Source organism: Amblyomma maculatum, chromosome 4 (genome assembly GCF_055883805.1).
Source record: "Amblyomma maculatum isolate TAMU_Amacu chromosome 4, ASM5588380v1, whole genome shotgun sequence".
Lineage (NCBI taxonomy): Eukaryota > Metazoa > Arthropoda > Arachnida > Ixodida > Ixodidae > Amblyomma > Amblyomma maculatum.
In genome coordinates, this window is record NC_139347.1 from 129,798,555 (window position 1) to 129,818,661 (window position 20,107).

Genomic DNA, 20,107 nt, shown 5'->3' on the forward strand with positions numbered 1-20,107 from the left:
AAGTGTGTTTGGAAGACTTCCTCCTGAGGATGCAGGCAGCTATAACAAAGTGAAAGCTGCATTACTTAAAAGGTTTAGATTTACGACGGATGGGTTTCGTGAGAAGTTCAGGACTGGAAAACCTATGGACGGTGAAACGGCAACACAGTATGTTGCGCGACTTAGTCATTATTTCGACCGCTGGACTGAACTCTCAAAAATTAAACTAGAGTACGGCGCACTACGCGAACTCCTAATTAAGGAGCAATTCCTGGGCAGCTGTCACCCTGGTTTGTCGCTTTATTTAAAAGAAAGGCACATACATTGGATGAAATGATGGAGCTCGCAGACCAGTATTTGGAAGCCCAGGGAGGCGAAAAGTTGAGCAAAATTGTAAATTCTGAAACCCCTCGAAAGCCCGAATTCCGGCAGACACAACTTAGCGTAAAGTCAGCCCCGAGGTGCTATCTCTGCGGACAAATAGGCCACATCGCACCTAACTGCCGCAAACTCGCAACCAACAATCCATCCTCGTGTTGGAAATGCGGACAGAAGGGCCACAAAGCGATGTCATGTCCCGACGCTGACAAGGCAGCTCCGCAGGCGGCATGCGCGAGGACTCCGTCAGAGTCGGAATATCGCCTGGAGGAAGAAGATGCCGATGGCTTTGTTGAGCTGAAGAACGGCAGGAAAGTCCGCGTGGTGCACGGCCTAGAGGAGGAGGAAGCAGAGAAAGGGGTTAATCGGAAGAAGGACAAGAAAATCCGGGTGGTGAACGCCGCAGTACACGCGCAACCTGGATCTGCGGTGAATCGGATGCCGGTTTCGAGGGGAAAGATAAAAGGAAAATCAGTTTCTGTGCTACGAGATACAGGTAGCAGTGCCGTAATCGTTAGACGCAGTTTGATTCATGAGAATGATCTAACTGGGAGAAATGCCCTGTGAGGCTAATTGACGGCTCAATCCAATTACTCCCTGAGGCAAAATTGGAAGTGCAGACGCCATACTATTCTGGAAAACTGACAGCCCTGTGCATGGAACGCCCTATCTACGATTTGGTGTTGGGAAATATCAAGGGCGCAACATTTCCCGAGGATCCTGATCAAAGTCCCGCGCCTGTGCGCTGCAAGGAATCTAAAAAGAAAAAGGCAAGGCGAGGAAAGCAAGGCCATGAGAAGCCGGAAGAAAAGCCTCGAGACATGAATAAACAAAAGGAAGCCTCTCAGGAGGAAACCGAAAAGAAAGGGACGGCTCAGAAAATTAAGTCAGGAATGCCTAGGCCGTCGTTGATGCAGGTAGCCCAAGTGTTTGTCCTACTTATGGGGGCATTACTTGGAATATTTCCGCTTCAGCGGAAGGAATACCGGCGCCTAGGAAGGAACACTATTACAGTGATTCTTTTTGTTGGTCTGTGCGCGTTGGCACAGGTTCCCGTGTATCCGTCGGCGCTACTGGCTGTAGGGGCAGTTATCGGCACACATTGGTTGTGTGATTTGTAAGATGATAAGTCATGCCTCTGGGAATTTTCAGTAAGCCGATCTGGGAACATAGAAGCGTCTCAAATGCGAGAGCCTAGAGCGAAGGCAGAATCCCTGGCGGACAGAAGCGTGTCACGCACTGATCGCGGGTTGTAATTACGCTCGCAAATTTAGGTTTGTGCGCTTCGTATTTGAAAAGCGGTGTGTTGTTGATTCTTATGTGTATCTGACGACAGTGTGGTGCTATGTTTGTGAACATCATGACATTGATGTGTGAATTTTGTAATGTGTTATGGCAGTTGTGAAATTTGTGCAATGTGTGGACATTTGCCCCATATATTTGTGAGCGCATGCATGTGCGCGCGATGTTCGTGGTTGTTGTGAATATTTGGGACAATATTCTTTAAGGGAGGGGCAGTGTCACGAAATCGGCGCACATTTTCATCAAGCCGGTACGGCGCGGCGTCGCGTGGAAAACATGGCGAGAAAAGCCTCTTCCCCGCGCGGGAGAGCGCGTAGCTTTGTACGCGTTGCCGTCACCCTCTTTCCCATTGCCTGGGGAGGACGGTGGTTCATCGGACTGGAATACGCCAGAAAATTCCAGCATCTTCTATGGGACCTAGCCAATGGCGACGCGCGGCTCGACGGGAGGAGAAGAGGGAGCTATAACCAGCGAAGCTAAGTGTGTGTGCGCGCTAGCTTTGACGCGTGCTAACAAACAGACGCGGCGCGCCCTATTTATAGCGACCGCGCCGCTTGTTGAGCAAGTCAGTCAGTCAGTTCGTCAGTGTTTTGCGACGTGCTCGCCTGTGCTTCGGCTGGACTCCCGAGGATCACCCGCTGCTGGCAAGCCAACGGACTTTCAAGGGAGCGGCGCTCGTCTCGTATGGCGACCACATCGTGACTCTTGAGGCGTCGGACTGCAACAGTGCCCGGTGAAAAATTTGGTGTTTGTTTATGTACTCTCTCGTGTTTCATCTGTTGTAAAGCCTCCATGTTATTGAATACCTGTGTAATTGCATGCTTAGCGTTTGTTATTCTGTGAACCTCTCGTCTGTGCATTTCAAGTGATCTTGTGTGTTCCTTTGTATCGTCTCTTGCTCTACATAAATTGTGTTTTGTTTGTTACTTCTGACTCCGATCCTTACTCTGGTTTGAACCGGCGACCGCTGGGCACCAAACGACCACCCCCTTCTGTCACTACAAGGTAGTTAAATTCCGGCAGAGCTTGCCATGCAGGTCCAGGGCATCTCCTTTGCGACCGGAACAGCTACCCCCACTCACTCAAAGGGTGTCTGGGAGTGTGCGCACCGTTAAGGGCGCATCGTTAATAATACCCCCATAATTATTAACGGGTGACACCGGTACCAAAAAGGCGTCTCTGTCGTCTTCTTTCACTGGCGCATCAACAGAGACACATGGCAAGCAGTCTGCATCAGAGTGCTTGCGGACTGACTTGCAGATGACTGTGATGTCGAATTATACAAGACGTAGGCTCCAAGACGAAGGCTCCATAGGGCAAGCCAATCGGAGGGGTCTTTCAAATTTGCCAGCCAGCAGAGCGCGTGTTGATCGCTTACTACCTTGAATGGTCGGCCGTATAAGTAGGCCTAGGCGCACACTCTCGCTCGAGATCTCAGCTGCCGAGCCGAGAGTGTGATCAGCCACCCTTCGTCCGCTTACACTAATATCTCACGCGCTTCTCTACTCACCCCGTACACGGACATACTCCAGCACTACAGACACCAAAGATGCACATATCCTCCCGTACACCGCTGTATAACAAGACGCCAAGGCGCGAGGCGGTCCAATGGCGCAAACTACAAAACTGGGTGCTTCCCAAACCCCCTCTTATACAGCTGGATCTTTCCGGATGAGATAGCCCCCATGTTTAAACACTGCTCAACTCCGGCCTCTCTCATACACATGGCGTGGAACTGCACACACAACACAACTTAAACGCCCCAGAGACATGGGAGTTTCTCCTGCGTACTTCCGAGCCAGCAGACCAACACTGTCTTATCCAGCGCGCGGTGGAGGCCGCAACAGCCCAAGGGATCACCGCCGACCTCCTCTAAGCCAGCGCAACCGATCCTTTGACTGGTCGCCTATTTTTGGGCGCAATAAAAGAGTTCACCACCACCACCGTATAAGTACAGGTCCAGATGATCGCGAGGCACTTCTCGGTCGTCGAGTAATTGGCTCCGTCTTTCGAGAGGGACCTACTAGCGTAGGCAATTACGTTCTCCTGTCCGGCATTCATCTGAATGAGAACGGCGCCTAGGCCTAGACTGCACGCATTGGTATGTATCTGTCAAAGCGTTCTCATCAAAGTGTCCTAGCACTGCAGGGAGCTGTAGGCAGCGCTTAAGTTGCTTGAAGGCTTCCGCTTGCTTCCCATTGAAATTACATGTCTGCCTCTGTAAGCTGCGTCATAGGTTCGACGAGGCGCGAAACGTTACTGACGAATTGTCAGTAATAAGCGTGCAGTCCGTGAAATTGGCGCACTGCTTTCTTGTCACCGGGCTGTGGAAACTGTGCGATCGCAGCTGTTTTCTGTGGGTAGAGGTGAACTCCCTTCTTGCTGACCCTGAAACAATGTCTCTTCGTAGGCGAAGCGACACTTCTCGGCTTAATGTTAAACCCGAGGACGTTGTTGCGTAAATATCATTCGAATCCTTCTCAGGTGGTCTTCAATGTTCGAAGAGAAGAATACAACGTAAAGTGTTTCTTCAGTGCACTCACAGACTGTTCATTTGAGTCATCGACAAGGACGGGGCCGAGGGGCGTCGATGTCAAAGCCGCGCAGGCCGATGCGTCTGTATGGGCAGGGGTGTATGATGTGGCCAGCCTCACCGCAATGGGAGTAGAGTGGGCGGTTGTGTGCCGTCCATCAGGCGTCGCACTTCCTGAGGTCGTGCGTAGGCTTGGCGGGCAGGGACCAAGGGGCGGCTTTCGAGAAGAGGACTGTTGCGGCCAGAGCTTGGAAGGTCGCGACGGGGTGCAGGACGACGTAGAGAGGCAGCATAGTTCATCACTGCTGCTTCTTGCACTGGAGCCATCAGAGCCGCTGCTTCATGAACGCCCAGTGCCTGTTGGACTTCCTCACGGATGACGTCCGCGAGCGACGCTAACTGCGGCTGCGTCCGCGATGGGAGGAGTTGGCGTAGCGTTGCTCGAATAACCTCAGGGATAATCTCGCGGAGGTTATGACCACATGTAGCTGCAGCGTCACAGTTTGCACAGAGCGCTTGAAGAGGCCGGTTGTACTGTCGAGTGCGGGTATCTATAGAGTTCACTCTATTGAGGATGCTTCTTGTTCGAATTCAGCCACGGTTTGGGGTAGGTTTCCCACGAGGCACACGAAAATGGATTCTTTTACTCCTCGCATTAAACAATGCAAACTTTTCCTCGGTCATTTCAGGGTCTGCGCGTCGAAATAGGCGCATCATTTCCTCTAAGCAAGCGAGGACTGACTCGATATTATGGAGTTGAATCCTTAATTGGAGGAAGCCTGAGCTCTTTTGATTCGGACGGAACTTGCAAAGGCCATCAAAAACTCCGCTTTAAACGTCTTTCAATCCTTCAAAGAACTCTCGTGATTTTCGAACCAGACTCGGGCATGACCTTATAGAGCAAAATAGACATGCCTGAGTTTCGCAACGTCTTTCCAGCCGTTGAATTCTGGCACACGATCGAAAAGGTACATTCAGCCTTTCGCATCCTCATTGGGCAGTCCTTGGAAGTTGGGGACTCCAGGGGCTGCACGAAGACAACCGGTGCAGTTGACTGGGTCATTTCCAAAGTTGATTCCTTCCGGTGTCGAACGGGGTAAGGCAGCAGACCGTGTTCGAGTTGGAGTCCTTGAAATCGGCGGCTGGCTAGGTTACCTGTAGCCTGGTCCCCCACGGCGACAGGAACAAGGCTGAGGTCTTCGCTTGAAGGATCAAGGGCAGCACCTCCACTAGATGTGAAGTGGTGGTGGCAATGCCGTAGGCCACAAATGAACAGACAGGTAGGTGTGTAGCACTGTAATTAAGTCTTTATTGGACTCGCTCGCGCCCGCAAAGAACTGAGATAATCGGCGGCGGCGATGACAACAAACATGCACACCGGTCGTTGAGCTAAGAATGCCCGTCGCACCCGTCAACGCTCAATTTAAAGGAAGCGAATAAACTTCTAGATAAAGCCGCGAACGGTGACTGTACTGACTCGTTGTTGTTCTCTGTCGCAGCGCTTGTAATTAGCAATCATGCACCAACTAGCTCAACTTTGCGTATTACTGCAATTTGTCACGATCGTCGCTGCTTTTCTGCCTGGCCTGACGACTGCGCAGTCAGGTTCCTCATCCCTACCTGCGATTCATTTTGGCTGCGGCGGATTTGAGGCTGGCTACGTCAACGTCACCGCTGCCGTCGACACACCGCCATGGTTCTGCCCAACCCTCGCTGTCTCCTGGATCTCCCCATCACAGTCGACATCACCATCTTCAACTATAAAACCGCAGCGTCCGTCAACGACACTTCGTGGGCTTGGTGGCTGTGCCATGGCAAAGACCATTAATCCGCTCTTCCTGACAATGCAGGTTGGTGCACCAATATAGCCTATTCGCAAAGACAACTAGTAACTACTTCTTAGTGCAGCTTGCAAGCCTATACTGTCTGAGTGCTATCGTTGCCGATTTTGCCCGCTCCCTTTTGTTGTTGTTATCTGGTGATATTGAAACTAAATCCGGTCCTGGTTCTGACACCATTCTTGCCGAGCTGCAAAAAATGTCAGCCAGTCAACCCCAACTCATCGCCGAGGTGGGCGAACTAAAAAACCAACTACTAGTGACAAACCAAACCATCTCTAATCTGAACGAAAGAATGACCGACCTCGAGAACCACTACCAAACCCTAAGAACCTTACAAACAGACCTTTATACTATCCGAACTAACGCCGCCCAGACAGCCTGCTTAGTCTCTGCATTAGAAACACGCCTAGACGACGCTGAAAATCAATCTCGGCGGAACAATCTAATATTTTATGGCCTTGAAGACACCAATACGATCGAAACATATGCTGAGGAAAAAAAAAATCATTCGTCACTGCCAGGATCGCCTTAACATATCAATCGACCCTAAAGAAATAGAACGCACACATCGTCTTGAAAGCCAGTCTGACGACCGCTGTCGCCCAATAATAGTCAAATTCACGTCCTACAAATCTAAAGGCAATATTCTTTCAAATGCCTGGAAACTAAAGAACACATCCTATAGCATCGGCGAAGACTTCTCTCGTTCTGCCCAAACCGCGCGTAGCCACATTGTAGCACATTGTAGGAAAAGTAATCAATACCCGTCCCTGTACTTCACCGAATAATCATATTTCGTTCTCTGTAACCTTAACTAATATTCGCAGTTTTATGCCGAAACGAGAACGCGTGTCTAGCTTAGTCACATCATCTAACAGCAGTATGCTCTTGTTAACTGAAACCTGGCTTACTATTCATATCACTGATGCTGAAGTTATTGCCGATTTGCCAAAATTTTTCTGCTTATCGAAAGGACCGCACAGATTCTCGAGGGGGTAGTGTACTGATCGCTGCTGGACCGGAATTATCTTGTTCACCCATCCCCCTACCATCTAACTTAGAGATACTGTGGCTTTTGTGCCGTACTTCACAGCACTAAGGCATAATCGGCGTGTGTTATAGGCTCCGCATGCAAGCCCAAACTTTTCCCGCGAACTCAACAATATGCTCAACCAGCTCATGACCTCTTATCCGAACGCGCATATTCTTCTATTTGGTGATTTTAACTATCCAGAAATAAACTGGCTCAACCGCGCTCATTCACAGCCGATCAGTGTAGATTCATGAGATTTTTTAAATGTTTGCTTGAACTTTAATCTTTACCAACTAGTAACCCAACACACATCGCAGGCGATTCGAGCGACATTTTAGGTTTAATACGAAGCTCTCACCCTGACAGTTTGTCATCCATTGCATACTTAGAGCTTATTAGCGAACATAAAGTCATTCAAGCAGATTTTTCCTTCTGCACCGAGCGCCATGAAATGCAAAAGAAAACAATCACCCTCTATGACAAGGGTAACTACAATGCCATTAATCATGAACCTAGCATTTTTTTCCCACTCTTCGAAGCCGGCTGTAACCAGAGATCTGTTAACGAGAATTAGGTAATATTAAAAGATAAACTCCACGAACTAACACAAAAATTTATCCCTGGAATAACTTTTCGTGACAATCGCTCTACAACCCTGGTTTCCTAAGACGCTAAAAAGACTCGAGAATAAAACGAAGTGGCTTTTTAGCGCTGCCAAATTCAAAAGCAGTTCCGAAGCGTGGGAGAAATACTTTTTAGCCAAAAAAAAAACACTTGACTTCTCTACCAATGCTAAACACGCATTTTTTAATAGCGACTTACCGCGCATGCTATGCGATAACCCCCAAAAAGTTTGCCGCGTTATCAATCCCGCACCATCACACTGAATAACCCTCACTCATGCATCCGGTATTCAAGCCTCCGACACAGAATTTGCACACATGTTCAATACGGAGTTCTCGTCAATTTTCACCCAGGAGTGCCACCCGCCTCCAAGGATACCTCGTACTAAGCCACCTCAGCGATGGACGCAATAACTTTGTCTTCAACCGGCATCTCGTCTTTAATTGAGAAAATGAAACTTTCCTCGCCAGCCGGTCTCGACGAGATAAACACTAAACTACTAAAAAACACGAAGTGCATTAGTACAGTGTATCTATAATAATTATTCTCGCAATCACTCTCTACAGGTCTCATTCCGGAAAACTGGAAATTTAGGAAGGTCGTTCCACTCTACAAATCAGGTGACGAAAATTCCCCCCTAAACTACCGTCCTATTTCTCTAACTAGCGTCCCCTGCAAGATCATGGAGCATGGCATATACTCTTAGGTAATGGACTTCTTAAACTCTAACAATTTCTTCCATCCATCCCAACACGGTTTCCGCAAGGGGTATTCATGCGAAACACAGCTAGCCCTGTTCCTCAACGACTTACATGCTGACCTGGACTCTAACCTTCAAGTTGACGCCATCTTTCTGGATTACGCTAAAGCATTTGATAAAGTTCTACATCAGCGATTAATACAAAAACTTTCTATTCTAAACTTACATCCTAATGTGCTAAACTGGATCAAGGCCTTCTTAACAAATCGTTTTCAGTCAGTCATTTTAAACAACCACTCTTCCAACCCTCTCCCTGTAACATCCGGCATCCCATAAGGCTCCGTTTTTGCGCCCCTACTGTTTTTAACATATATGAACGATCTCAAACTGTATGTATACTGCCAAATTCGAATGTTCGCTGACGACTGCGTAATTTACCGCCAAGTAACAAACATAACTGATCAAAAAGCCCTCCAGCAGGACCTTAACCAAATTGAACAGTGGTGCGAAAATTGGCTTATGACCCTGATTCCTACCAAATGCAAGCTTCTTTCCATTATCTGTCGCAAAAAGAGTCATGCCTTCCATTACAAAATCACTAAAGAGTCCATAGAATCTGTATTATCTTTCAAGTACTTAGGCGTCACATTATCTAATGACCTAACAAGGAATGCACATGTTGCTAACGTGATATCATCTGCTAACAAAACTCTGGGATTTCTTAAACGTCACCTTCGCCTCACCTCGCTTCACGTGAAATTGCTCGCCTACAAGTCACTCGTTCGGCCTAAACTTGAATATGCATCCGCCATATGGGACCCGCATCATATTAACCTCATAAACGATCTAGAAGCCGTTCAAAACCGCGCTACAAGGCTCATTCATTTTTCTTACTCGTACGACGTCAGTGTTTCAGCTCTAAAAGCTAAATCAGCACTATCGCCACTTTCCGTTCGTCGTCGCATAGCCACGCTATCACTGTACCACAAATTCTCTCACTCATCACTTAACCGTGCCCCCTACATCACGCCAGCATCTTACAATTCCCACCGCACTAACCACATCCTTCACGTTTTTCGCCCACGTGCCCGAACTGTTACTTTTTCAGCCTCCTCCTTCCCACGTGCAGCTAAAGACTGGAACGGCCTTCCCCAGCATGTCGTCGACATCACCTGCCCTTTATTGTTTGCTAGCAATCTAAACAACATTTTTTACATGATCACATACTACATTGTCTAGTACCTTTTCTGCTCATCCCGCCCCTTACGTAATACCCCTCGAGGGGTCTTTAAGGTAATAAAATAAAAATGAATGAATGCAGTAGTTACGATGCCCGACTAGAGTGCCGGAGTACGCTGGTCCGTACCCGACCGCCGACGACTGCGTTTAAAAGCCGAAACGGATAGTTATCCGTATGCTGTGCGACACGTCGTGCGCGTAAAAGAACTCCATGTGGTCAAAATTTTGCAGGGCCCTCCACTATAGCATCCCTCACAACCTTAGTCGCTTGGTAGACCCCATAAACTAAACTAAATATAAGAAACTGTTCGGAAACTCCGGTCGAGCATAGCCATAAATATATTGCCATACTTTTATCTACATTTACACATTGCCCTCTAGCTCATTTGGACGTAGTGCTGGATAATGAACGCAAAATTCTTTTACTCGTGTATATTTCTCAAAGATTTGCAAGCGTGTTATAATAAGTAGGTTTTTCATGTTGTTAGCGCCCTTTAAGAATTGACGACTGCTATATGCTATCAGCATGCTGTGCCACTGAAATTCTTGCAAGGGCACCCAAAAGGGAAAAGCCAAGTGAAGGCAACGCGCTTGAGAGCTGTTAAAATTATATTGTGACTGCGAAATATCTGAATAATATTTGATTCCTAAACTGGATGCCATCTTAAAGAGGTATCCAGAAATCATTGAGAAACTTTCGTGCCCACATTTTTGAGCAGTGTATACCGTTTCGAAATAGTTCTTGGCCCTTTTTATTCTCATTCCTTTGCCATTTTTATGACACTTGAAATACCATTGCTCCGCGCTTTGAATGCATGCTTTTTGCTTACTGTCATGTTTGAGTTATTGTGGCAGCGGCTTGTTCTCTTGCCGGCCATTTTTCTGCGGCATTATACTTGTGTGCGTTTTCTTTCTTTTCAGTTATTCTTGTATAATTATCTATTCATCACGGTATTATTGTTTGGTTTATGATGTAAAACGTCTCGAAGGCACTCAAGCTATGACGTACGCCGTAGTCGAGAGCTCCAAATGATTTCGACTACCTGTGGTTCTTGAACGTGCACTTACGTCACACGTCACGCCACACTGGCGCGTTGCTGTTCGCCTCCATTCGAAAGGCGACTGACACGGATGAGTTCGAACCCTCGCCCTCGGGACCCCTAGTCGAGCTTTCTAACCAATAAGACACAGCGGTAGTGCGAATACGGTTGTACGTTGTCCTCAGCTGTTTTCTGGGCAGCGTGTGGCACCGTCTCCGTCTAGAGCAACGTCGGGTAGCTTTTAACCGTTGTGCCTTTGTTTCAGCGTAACAGCGGGGCACGCGGTTATAGGGCCAGCAGCGCCATATAGTGACACTCACGAATGGCATAAGGAATCTTCCTGCTCTCTTCGATCTCCCGACTTGTCTTTTTTTTTTTTTTTTTTGCTCTGTTCCCGGTGTTATGGGCGCGGCCGCTCTCTTCATTCGCGTTGTAGGTACACTTTGCGGCAGGAAACATCTCTGCCTCCCACGGTTTCTCTCTTCTTTCCAGATTTTACAGGACGCGTCCACATCTGCATTTTGTTTCTTGACAAATACAGCCCCCGATTTACAAGTCAAATATACCCGCTGTTACATTTTTATATTTTGTTGATTGGTCCCTTCATCTCTTTTTCCACCCTCAAGACCTCTTCAAGGTACTATATAAGAGGTGCGATTGCAAATAATGAGAAAAAATGTTTGCTAACGAGATATCACAGCCATCGTAAACGGTGATAGAAGCGTTAGGAAGGCCGATAAGTGTTTGGAGAAAAAATGACTCTGGAAACGAACCAGTTCTAGTAATTGATCGAGCAATAACAAAAGAACGCGTTGTGTGTTGTAATATAAGTATAGTAAGGGGGCGATGTCTAGGGGCCGTTGAGACAACGCAGAAATTCATTGCGAAACCGGCAAAATGCTCGCTTTGCGACGGCGAGTACCAACGATCAAAGGTCGAAATAAAGTTATATTGCTCTAACGCTTGAATCAAATGGCTACAGCAAGAATTAATTGAGCAGTGCGATTTTGTAAACCATTAGCGCGCAATAGATAGAAAACATTATGCGGGAGTCAGATTAATGATGTATGTTCTAGCCCCTAGTAATTGAACGATCTTAAGTTTACTTGCATTCCTGCATGTCCGAAGTGACAGATTGGAAATCAGGCAAATCAATCAATCAATCAATCAATCAATCAATCAATCAATCAATCAATCAATCAATCAATCAATCAATCAATCAATCAATCAATCAATCAATCAACTTCTATTTCCAAACAGAAATACACATAAAGGTGCGCTGGTCAATCAAAGCACGCAGTGCTTGTGAGATGACCAGGCAGCCAGTCTTGCATGTTTTAGAACATTTCATCACTGAGGAAAAAAAAATCACGCACACACAAACAAAACCATAATACCAAGTTTATCACTAGGCAAAGAAAAAAAAAAGAACGTCATGTGAAAACTAACACATCACAATACAAAGATAAACACCACTTACTTAGATTTTTCAGCATTTTGATTCGTGATTTTGTTCCATAGGGTGTTTCATTTAGTTCATTAAACGTGTCCAGTACATCATAATTTCTGGCTTTCTTTCCATAGTTAGTGAATACCCTCGGTTTATTTGTAGCTCTCAGGTTTGCGCATTGATACAACTTTTTTAACTAATATCTTAATTGCGTTTGAAAAGTAATAGCGGGTGAGCACAGTATATTTAAATAGCGCATGTATTGGAAGGAAGTTTTCTAGAATGCGATATTTTTCTTTCGTCTCTGCTGGTTACCTTTCTGTTCCATAGGTTATGCTGTTGACAATTCTTTTAACTACACGGGTATTTTTCTTTCGTCTCTGCTGGTTCCGTTTCTGTTCCATAGGTTATGCTGTTGACAATTCTTTTAACTACACTGTTAATAGTTTGTTTTTTAAAATCAGAACATGTACCGTATAAACTGACATGGCATGTTATTACTGCTTCGGCTAAAGTCTTATACACAGTTCTTCTAATGCTGACAGGACTTTTCTCTCGCAGGCAATACATCTTAGCCGCAACAGCCCTCAGCTCTCCGCAAACGTACGTGACATGATTTTTCCAGGAAAAAATGCTGATCAAACAGGATTCCTTAATACATAACAGCTGACTCGAACTGTAATGAGTGGCAAAAGCATATGTCACAATGAGAGGTATGCAAATATATGTTCCTATTTAACAAAATCCTTTTATGAGGATTTCTAAAGCACATTAGCTTGCATAAAGTGCCTGACAGGAGTAAGCCTTTCCTTTAACGGTAGGCTGCAGCAACTGCTGACAGCTATCAATATAAAGCCGCTTACGAGGCCTCTTTTAACGTGCGTCATTTGTATGTTATTGTTTAATGGTCGACACATATACGAGCGTCATGGCACCTCATATTTACTGAATACGGAATATAGCAGGCTTTGCTTAACAAATAAGTACTATTGACGCATGTGCGACTTGGGTAACGGCGCGCGGCTTCACAAGCCAGCTGTGATATGTTGCACTTTTGCGTATCTTTCTGTTTTCGGCAAGCAGCTGGAAGCCGCTGCGTTTGGTGTCGAATGTATGAAAGTGGGGATTAGTCATTATTGAGCGAGGAATTAAGTTGTTACAAAGGCACGTACCTCCCTCGATGGTCTCTCTGTCTGGAATATGGCCCTTTCGACTCTGTTCGCATTAAGCATATTTTTCATTTATTTGCCGAACTACGCATACGACTGCCTCATGAAGAATGGAACAGCCTCACATAACTTGATTGAGGGAAGCAGATTTTAGAGCTTTTTCGCCTGATAATAATGTTCTCTACATTCCCATTAGCAGCGTTTATCTTCTGTATCTAGGTTCTACACAAAGCGCTAATAACAATGGTGAATTAATTTAGAATAACACACGAGAGGAAATATGAATTGTTAACTGCGCTTTCAAGCAACTTGGGAATATATGAGGGGCGCTGCAGAGGAGAGTTTCGACATAATTCGTGTACAACCTGCAGTTTGTAACATGTGCTGACATTTCCTCAACCTCCTAAATATATCTGTCCTCTATTGAAATACAGCCTCCTATCCTTGTTCTGTAAATGCACTTGCAATAAATTTTTTACCAACGGTTGTTCTTGGCTTCCGCCTGCTGCTGACTTGTAGAAGTGGGGATTCTTTTCAAGCAGTGTATAATTCACAAAATTTTTCTGACCATCCCCAGTTTGCATGTACAAATCGAAATTGATTGATTGATTGATTGAATCCCATGATTTCAATTTAGCAGCCTAATTCAAAGCCACTGGACCACTGTAGCGGGTACAATGCCTCGGTGGCTTCAAGCTGTTCCCACGAAAATGACTACGGCGTCTCATTGCAGTCGCGATCAGGCATTTGGTTCTTGGTAACCATGCAATTTATTAGCGCCCTTTGAATTGTGAACTACGTTGCGTTTTCAGCAACAGTTGTCACGTCATGTCACGTTCACATGGGTTTGGCCTTGGTTGTATTAAATCGTTTTCTACAAATCAGCCGCTATCGAGAAAGTCCTGCTATGCAGAAGAGATCGGGCACAAGTGTTCCTCGTATACGAAAACTGCTACAATAGCTCATAATGTTCGCATCATCGAGTAGTTCGCTTCGTACTAGAGAATATGAAGGTGGAATTGAGTTGTGTCGTGTTTTAGACAAATAAGATGATCAGTTTTTCCCATTGTCCTTCTAGGTAAATATCATGAGACGTGTTCCAACTAGATTTGTCGCCGATAATGAGAATCCTATTGCGGTTGGCTAACCGTGACGAGCTAGAAAACTGGTTTCTGAAGGTTTGCGCAATCATGTGCTTCCCGTGCAAAATGGACTGTTATATTCTTAGTGCTTATACGAGACAGGAACAGCATTTTGTCGCCATTATTTCTTGTACCAAATCTATTCACGTTGATTGCCTAATTAAATTAGAAAAAGTGGGATATGCGCATTTTCTGCTGGCACAGAGAAACAAAACAACCCACCGTCCTATTAATGGCACGCGCCGCGCCATCTAGCTGCCTTTTAGACTCAAAAATAGTTTATTGCGATACACAAGCAAAACTCTTCGAATTAAGAGCTGTTTTCGCCGAACCAAGAAGCCGGCCGAACCAAGAAGCCGGCGCCCCAGTTCTTCGCACGTGCGGCGCGCGGAACCAGCGACGCTTGCTTCGTCTATACTTCGGACGCCTGCTACTTCTGCACACACCTGGCAAACTTCATTCGTACCGATACATATATCCACAAATATATATTGCTTGACACAATGCTACCCCTGTATACTGTTTTCCTCCACCGTTGCCACTAACCATCTTGCTTGCCGCCTGGCATCTCCTCTTGCGAACCCCTGAGATCCCCAGACAGCCATGGAAGAGTCGCTTCGCTTGCGTTTCCTTGACGTTCCCAGAGATGAGTGGAGCATTAAACCATAGAAACCATGGGTGACCATGCTTAAACAAGCCTTTATTCCCTAAACCACGTTCAGGCATGCGTGAGTCTAACCTGGCTTAACAATACCGAACAAGCAAGCAGAGCAAATCTTTCACTTGCACAGCCTGGCTTAGCTGAGGAAAGCCGGAGTAAATATTTTTCTTGCCTTAGTCGCCATACCACCTAATGTACAGGTGCGACCACTTCCATCTTTAACGCAACTAACATTGTTCTGTGCGGCCCGCGTTCCGCGGAGCTCCACTCGTGGGTGCTTGGGGAGCTACAGCGCACAGGCGCCGTGACAGCTGTAGGTGCGGCCTGGACCACGTCGTCTGATAGAGCGCGGCTGCTCCGCTTACCTAGCCGAAGCGCGATTGTTTTGCGGTAAAATGGTCCTTGCTGTTGCTGTCCGCGCGCAAATCGCAAGTCGAGCAGAGTTTATGACTGCGCTTTACTCTGTGCAGCAAGTGAGACAGCGTGGCTGTGGCTTCTCGTGTTAGAGCAAAAGTACTTATGCGCACAATGCAGCAGCCACAAATATTTTCAGTTTTTTGTGCCGCTGCCTAGCAAGAGTGACATCATGACAAGTTAAAATTAGCGCAAAGTAATCGTCTCCGAATCCTAGCACGGTTGTGGCCATAATGTTTTGCCCATTCTATAACCGAAATTGGTCTCGTGTCACCTCGGAAATTTGGCTTGGCCGATTTAAACCAAAGTTGATACCTAAGCCAATTGACCGGGGTTAAACGATGGTTGAATCTAAATTACCTCCCAAACTCCAAGTCAAATCAAAATGGAAGTGAAGTTGGTGGTGCTTTTTCTTGTCGAACCAGAGTTCACCAAGTTAAACCAAATTATTTGTTTATTTTCCACGCGATCACGTAAGGTAAATAAACGCTGAAATGTGTAAACCTTGCTTCATTCATGAGTCAAAGCTCCGTGCTGTAGCCGCGCTTGCTACAGAACAGCCAGAATATTCCCGCGACTCATTCGATTGTTTTCATGACCCAAAGGTTGAACAACTGAAAGTCATTGATAAAACGCATGTATGAAAGCTCTAGTTAGCACACACGGGTTACAACACACCGCATTAAATATATTCAGAAAATAACAAATATTTTTAATTCAACATGAAAGAAAATTACACAATTTCCAAAATTCAACTGAAAGGGGGCTGTTATTTTAAGTTTCCTGTAGGCAAACATGAGAAAGGAATTCACGGAACAGTTTCAACATCCGAGACAAAAAATAATAACCAAGGAACTAGTGTCATGTCTTTGAATTCGCATTCCTGCACTCTTCATCAAGCTGAGCGAAAGCGAATTAGCAAGTAATTTGCTTGCACCTGCTTTAACCATGCCTGCCAAGAAAAGGTAGCCAGGAGCGCTGCTCAAGACGTCAAGAGTCAGCAGCACTTATTTAACAGCGCAGGTGTTATGTCCTAGGAAACGCTTTTGATTGCTTAGAAGCGAGTCGAGTCGCCGCCAGCTTTCAATCATGGCTGTCATCTTTCCCAGAAGAGATGCGTACAATGTGCTGCACAGCACGGAGTTAGCCCTGAGGTTTTCCAGCGGTCTGGAACTGCGGACCACTGATCGTCAGCTGACAAGCACTGTACGTTTTGGGAGTACAACGCAGATTTTATGTCGCCCCACAAGCTCTCAATAATGTTCAGGTCCGGGAATTGCGGTGGCTATTCCAGCACCACGATTCTATGTAACCGTAGGAAAGAGGAAGCCAGCATCAAAATGTGTATTAGAGAGCGGTCTTGCTGGAGTATGAAATTATGTTGCGGAAACTCTTCAGCAATAAGGAATAAAACTCAACGCCTTCACGAATAGACCAGTAGCTGTCGGCTGTGAAACGGCCCTGTATACTGACAAGGGCCCCGAAACCAGCATTTGTGATTGCTCCCCCCATCCACCACCAAAAAAAGTCACCCTACTTCGTCCACTCGCAGCTACTCTTTGAACTCAGGTATGCACTTGCGGAAAAGTTAACGCCTATAGGTGATATGCTTCCCTTAGCCTTGGCGCAATTATGACGAAGCACCGAAGTACAAACATTGTAAGTACTTGCTATTTGCATTACCTTGTAGGTGTTGTGGTTCATTTAAAATGCTCTTTTAGAACAAAATAAAGCGGCCGTTTGTAGAGCGAAATCACCCGCATCATAACGACGACACCGTATCCGAAAACTACAGTGCCTATAGAACCGAAAATAGAGGTTTTAGAAGCTTGAAAAGGCCTAGGAACGTAATATTGAAACTAATGTTCGAGCAGACGGACGTGTGAAGCAAGAAAAGAAGCAGGTGTTTTCGACGCCATGGGTAAATTAATCCAGGCGTAAAGATCAAAGCAGGATAGGCAGTTGATATATGAGCTACGGCCCTCGAGTAGTAGAACATATGTTTTAAAAGCCCATTTGCTTCGTATGTCGCCATTGTAGGCCAAATGGATCACCAAATTCCACGACTCCATTTTTGTAGATAAGTACGCAGTTACAGGACCTCAGCTCCACTCCTGACTACAATGTTTGTGTGGAAGTTGCCGCAGGTAAACTCAGACCGTCGTATTAGCACACGTTACGACCCCTGCCAGATACCCTGTGCCATAGGGGTGTCAAACTCTTGTTCTTTGATCCCGCCATGTCGTGAATATAGACTCATCTGTAAGGTCCACATGATTTCAATCAATAACGGACCAGTCAGTATGATCTGGATGAAATTGGAACCACATCGTCTTGTGCTCTGCATGCAGAATCGGCTTTCTAAAAGCTTTTATGTTTTTCAGCCCTGTCTCATTGAGGAGGCGCTTGACTATTGTAGTCGAAACATGGTAAAGTGCGAGCTCAACCTGCACTCCCCGGACAGAAAAGGTTGTTTGGTATGCTATCGCAGCTAAAATCGTCATGTCTTCTCTAGTCACTTGGCCACGGGGCTGCCGAGGGATATCTTCAATGCGTCCTTCGTCCCTGTGCGATTGACTAATGCGGTTGACGATTGGAAAATAAGCACATCGCGCCCGAAACAAAGTCAACTGTTCTGTGAATATTTGACAAAAAGAATGCAGTGCTTAAGAGTTTAGCCGCGTATGACCTAAAACGTCAGCAATAAACACGCTTATTTTTGAGCGAAGTTGCAAAATATCGAAGCAGTACTGCCGTAGTTTTAGCCGCGTGACAATGCGCACCTTCGGGTAATGAAACTACTGAATGACTGAAGAAAAAGGGTTCCGCTCCGCTTATCAGCTCAAAGCGAGCTGAATGCACATTTTATTCGGATCTAAAGTATTCGTGATTTTATAACTGCCTCATCGCCCTGAAACTTAATAACTGAAATTCTACATTTTGTTGAACAACCACCTCGGGGGCTCAGTGGTTATGGGGCTTAACTGCCGTCTCAGACGAAGCGGGTTTGAACCTGGCCGTGGCGGTCACATTTCAATGGAGGCAAAATGCTAGACACCCGTGTACTGTGCATTATAAATGTTCGTTGAAGTCCGCGCAGTCGAAATTCGGGAGCTGTACCATACAGCGTCTCAAATACTTGTGTCTCTGCGAGACATTAAAACCCTTAAACGAAACCAGAGAGCCTGATAACGATCACTTCGCCGCACATATTGTTTGGTGCTCCGATTAGACGGTGCGAAATGAACTGAAAAAGAATGATTATAAAACCTTCTCTTCTGTTGTTTCATGAAGGGCACGAAGACACATATTTGAGAGGGAACAGCAGTTTGGGCGGCGTATACGTCAGAGAAATTTCCTTGCGCACGAAGGCCGTGGTCCTATCTGACAAGGCCAGGATGTTTTTAAACAAATTCTCTGAAATCGACTAACTACTCACTTCCTTCTGCATTCAGATTATTAATGAACTGAGAATATATCTTCCAAGGTGCTGTATCACGCCCCAAATGTCAAAAGCTTTGGGGCGTAAATCTTTGAGCTCGTCAGCTCACAGCTTGGTTCTCATCGAGTTCAAACAATCACGGTAGTCAATAGAATATTCTGGGTGCTCAGCTTGATGCACCTGAGCAGCTAGTTTGAGATATAGTGCCAAACAGTAGGCAACCTTGACTCACGCAGGAGACAAAGTTATCCAGAGATTCTTTACTCCCACTGATCGAACGAAAAAAATTAAAATACAAGGTGAAGCAGCCACCGCCATCCCAAAGACTGCACAGCGCCAAGCGTAGTCAAGAAGTCTGTTCGATTCACGATTTGGGTGCGGAAAGCGAGAGCAACGGTACCTTCACCCCATAGCAGACGCGGTTCTGGTGGTTCAGCGGAGCCGCCGCTGTAGCGACGGTGACTTATTTCGATTTAGACAACCAAAGTAATTCCTTCCCGACTGATTTTCAGTCGGCTGTCTGATCGGCTCCTGCAAAAACGACGTATGGCTTCGCTGCACAATTCGGTTCTTTACGCGGCACCTTCTCGCAACTCTGGCACAGCTTTAATTTAACCCATGGTTACGGCGCTCGACTACTGTTCGCAAGGACACGGGATCGAATCCCGGCCACGACGGCAGCTTTTCGCTGTAGGCGAGAAGCAAGGCGCCCGTGTGCTGTACGATGTCAGTAAGAACCCCAGGTGGTAGAAATTTCCGGAGTCCTCCACTACGGCGTCTCTCATAGCCTGAGTTGCTTTGGGACGTTAACCCCCCCCCCCCCCCCCCCCCCCCCCCCCCCCCCCCCCCACAAACCAAACCAAACCATAGTATAGGCTGTGGGCTTTATGCTGGCCTAGGGTGCCTTGATGCCAGCGCCGCCATTGCGTTTGCATCGAGGCGCGAACTCTGGCCGCACTGAGCAATGTTCATGGCATTGAAATTGAAGTGGTCGCGCCTCTACATCGATGTGAGAAAGTGATAAACATCACAAATCACATTTTACTGCATCATACAGCATCATATATATTAGGCGCACATTATTGTCCTTGATACGACATCCACATAATTGTCCGCGTAACAGGTAGCGAGCTCATAAACACTCAGAAAGGAAGATTCTT

The 20,107-nt window shown here is 46.3% G+C and overlaps 1 long non-coding RNA gene across 1 annotated transcript in view; it reads right to left on the reverse strand.

The window, feature by feature from the left end:
* Positions 1–13,365, reverse strand: part of LOC146192384 (uncharacterized) — an 81,022-nt gene extending 67,657 nt beyond the window's left edge. Inside the window, exon 1 of the long non-coding RNA XR_014706400.1 lies at positions 13,292–13,365. This is a non-coding gene — a long non-coding RNA (uncharacterized LOC146192384). The remainder of the gene's footprint in view (positions 1–13,291) is intronic.
* Between the last annotated feature and the right edge of the window lie 6,742 nt (positions 13,366–20,107).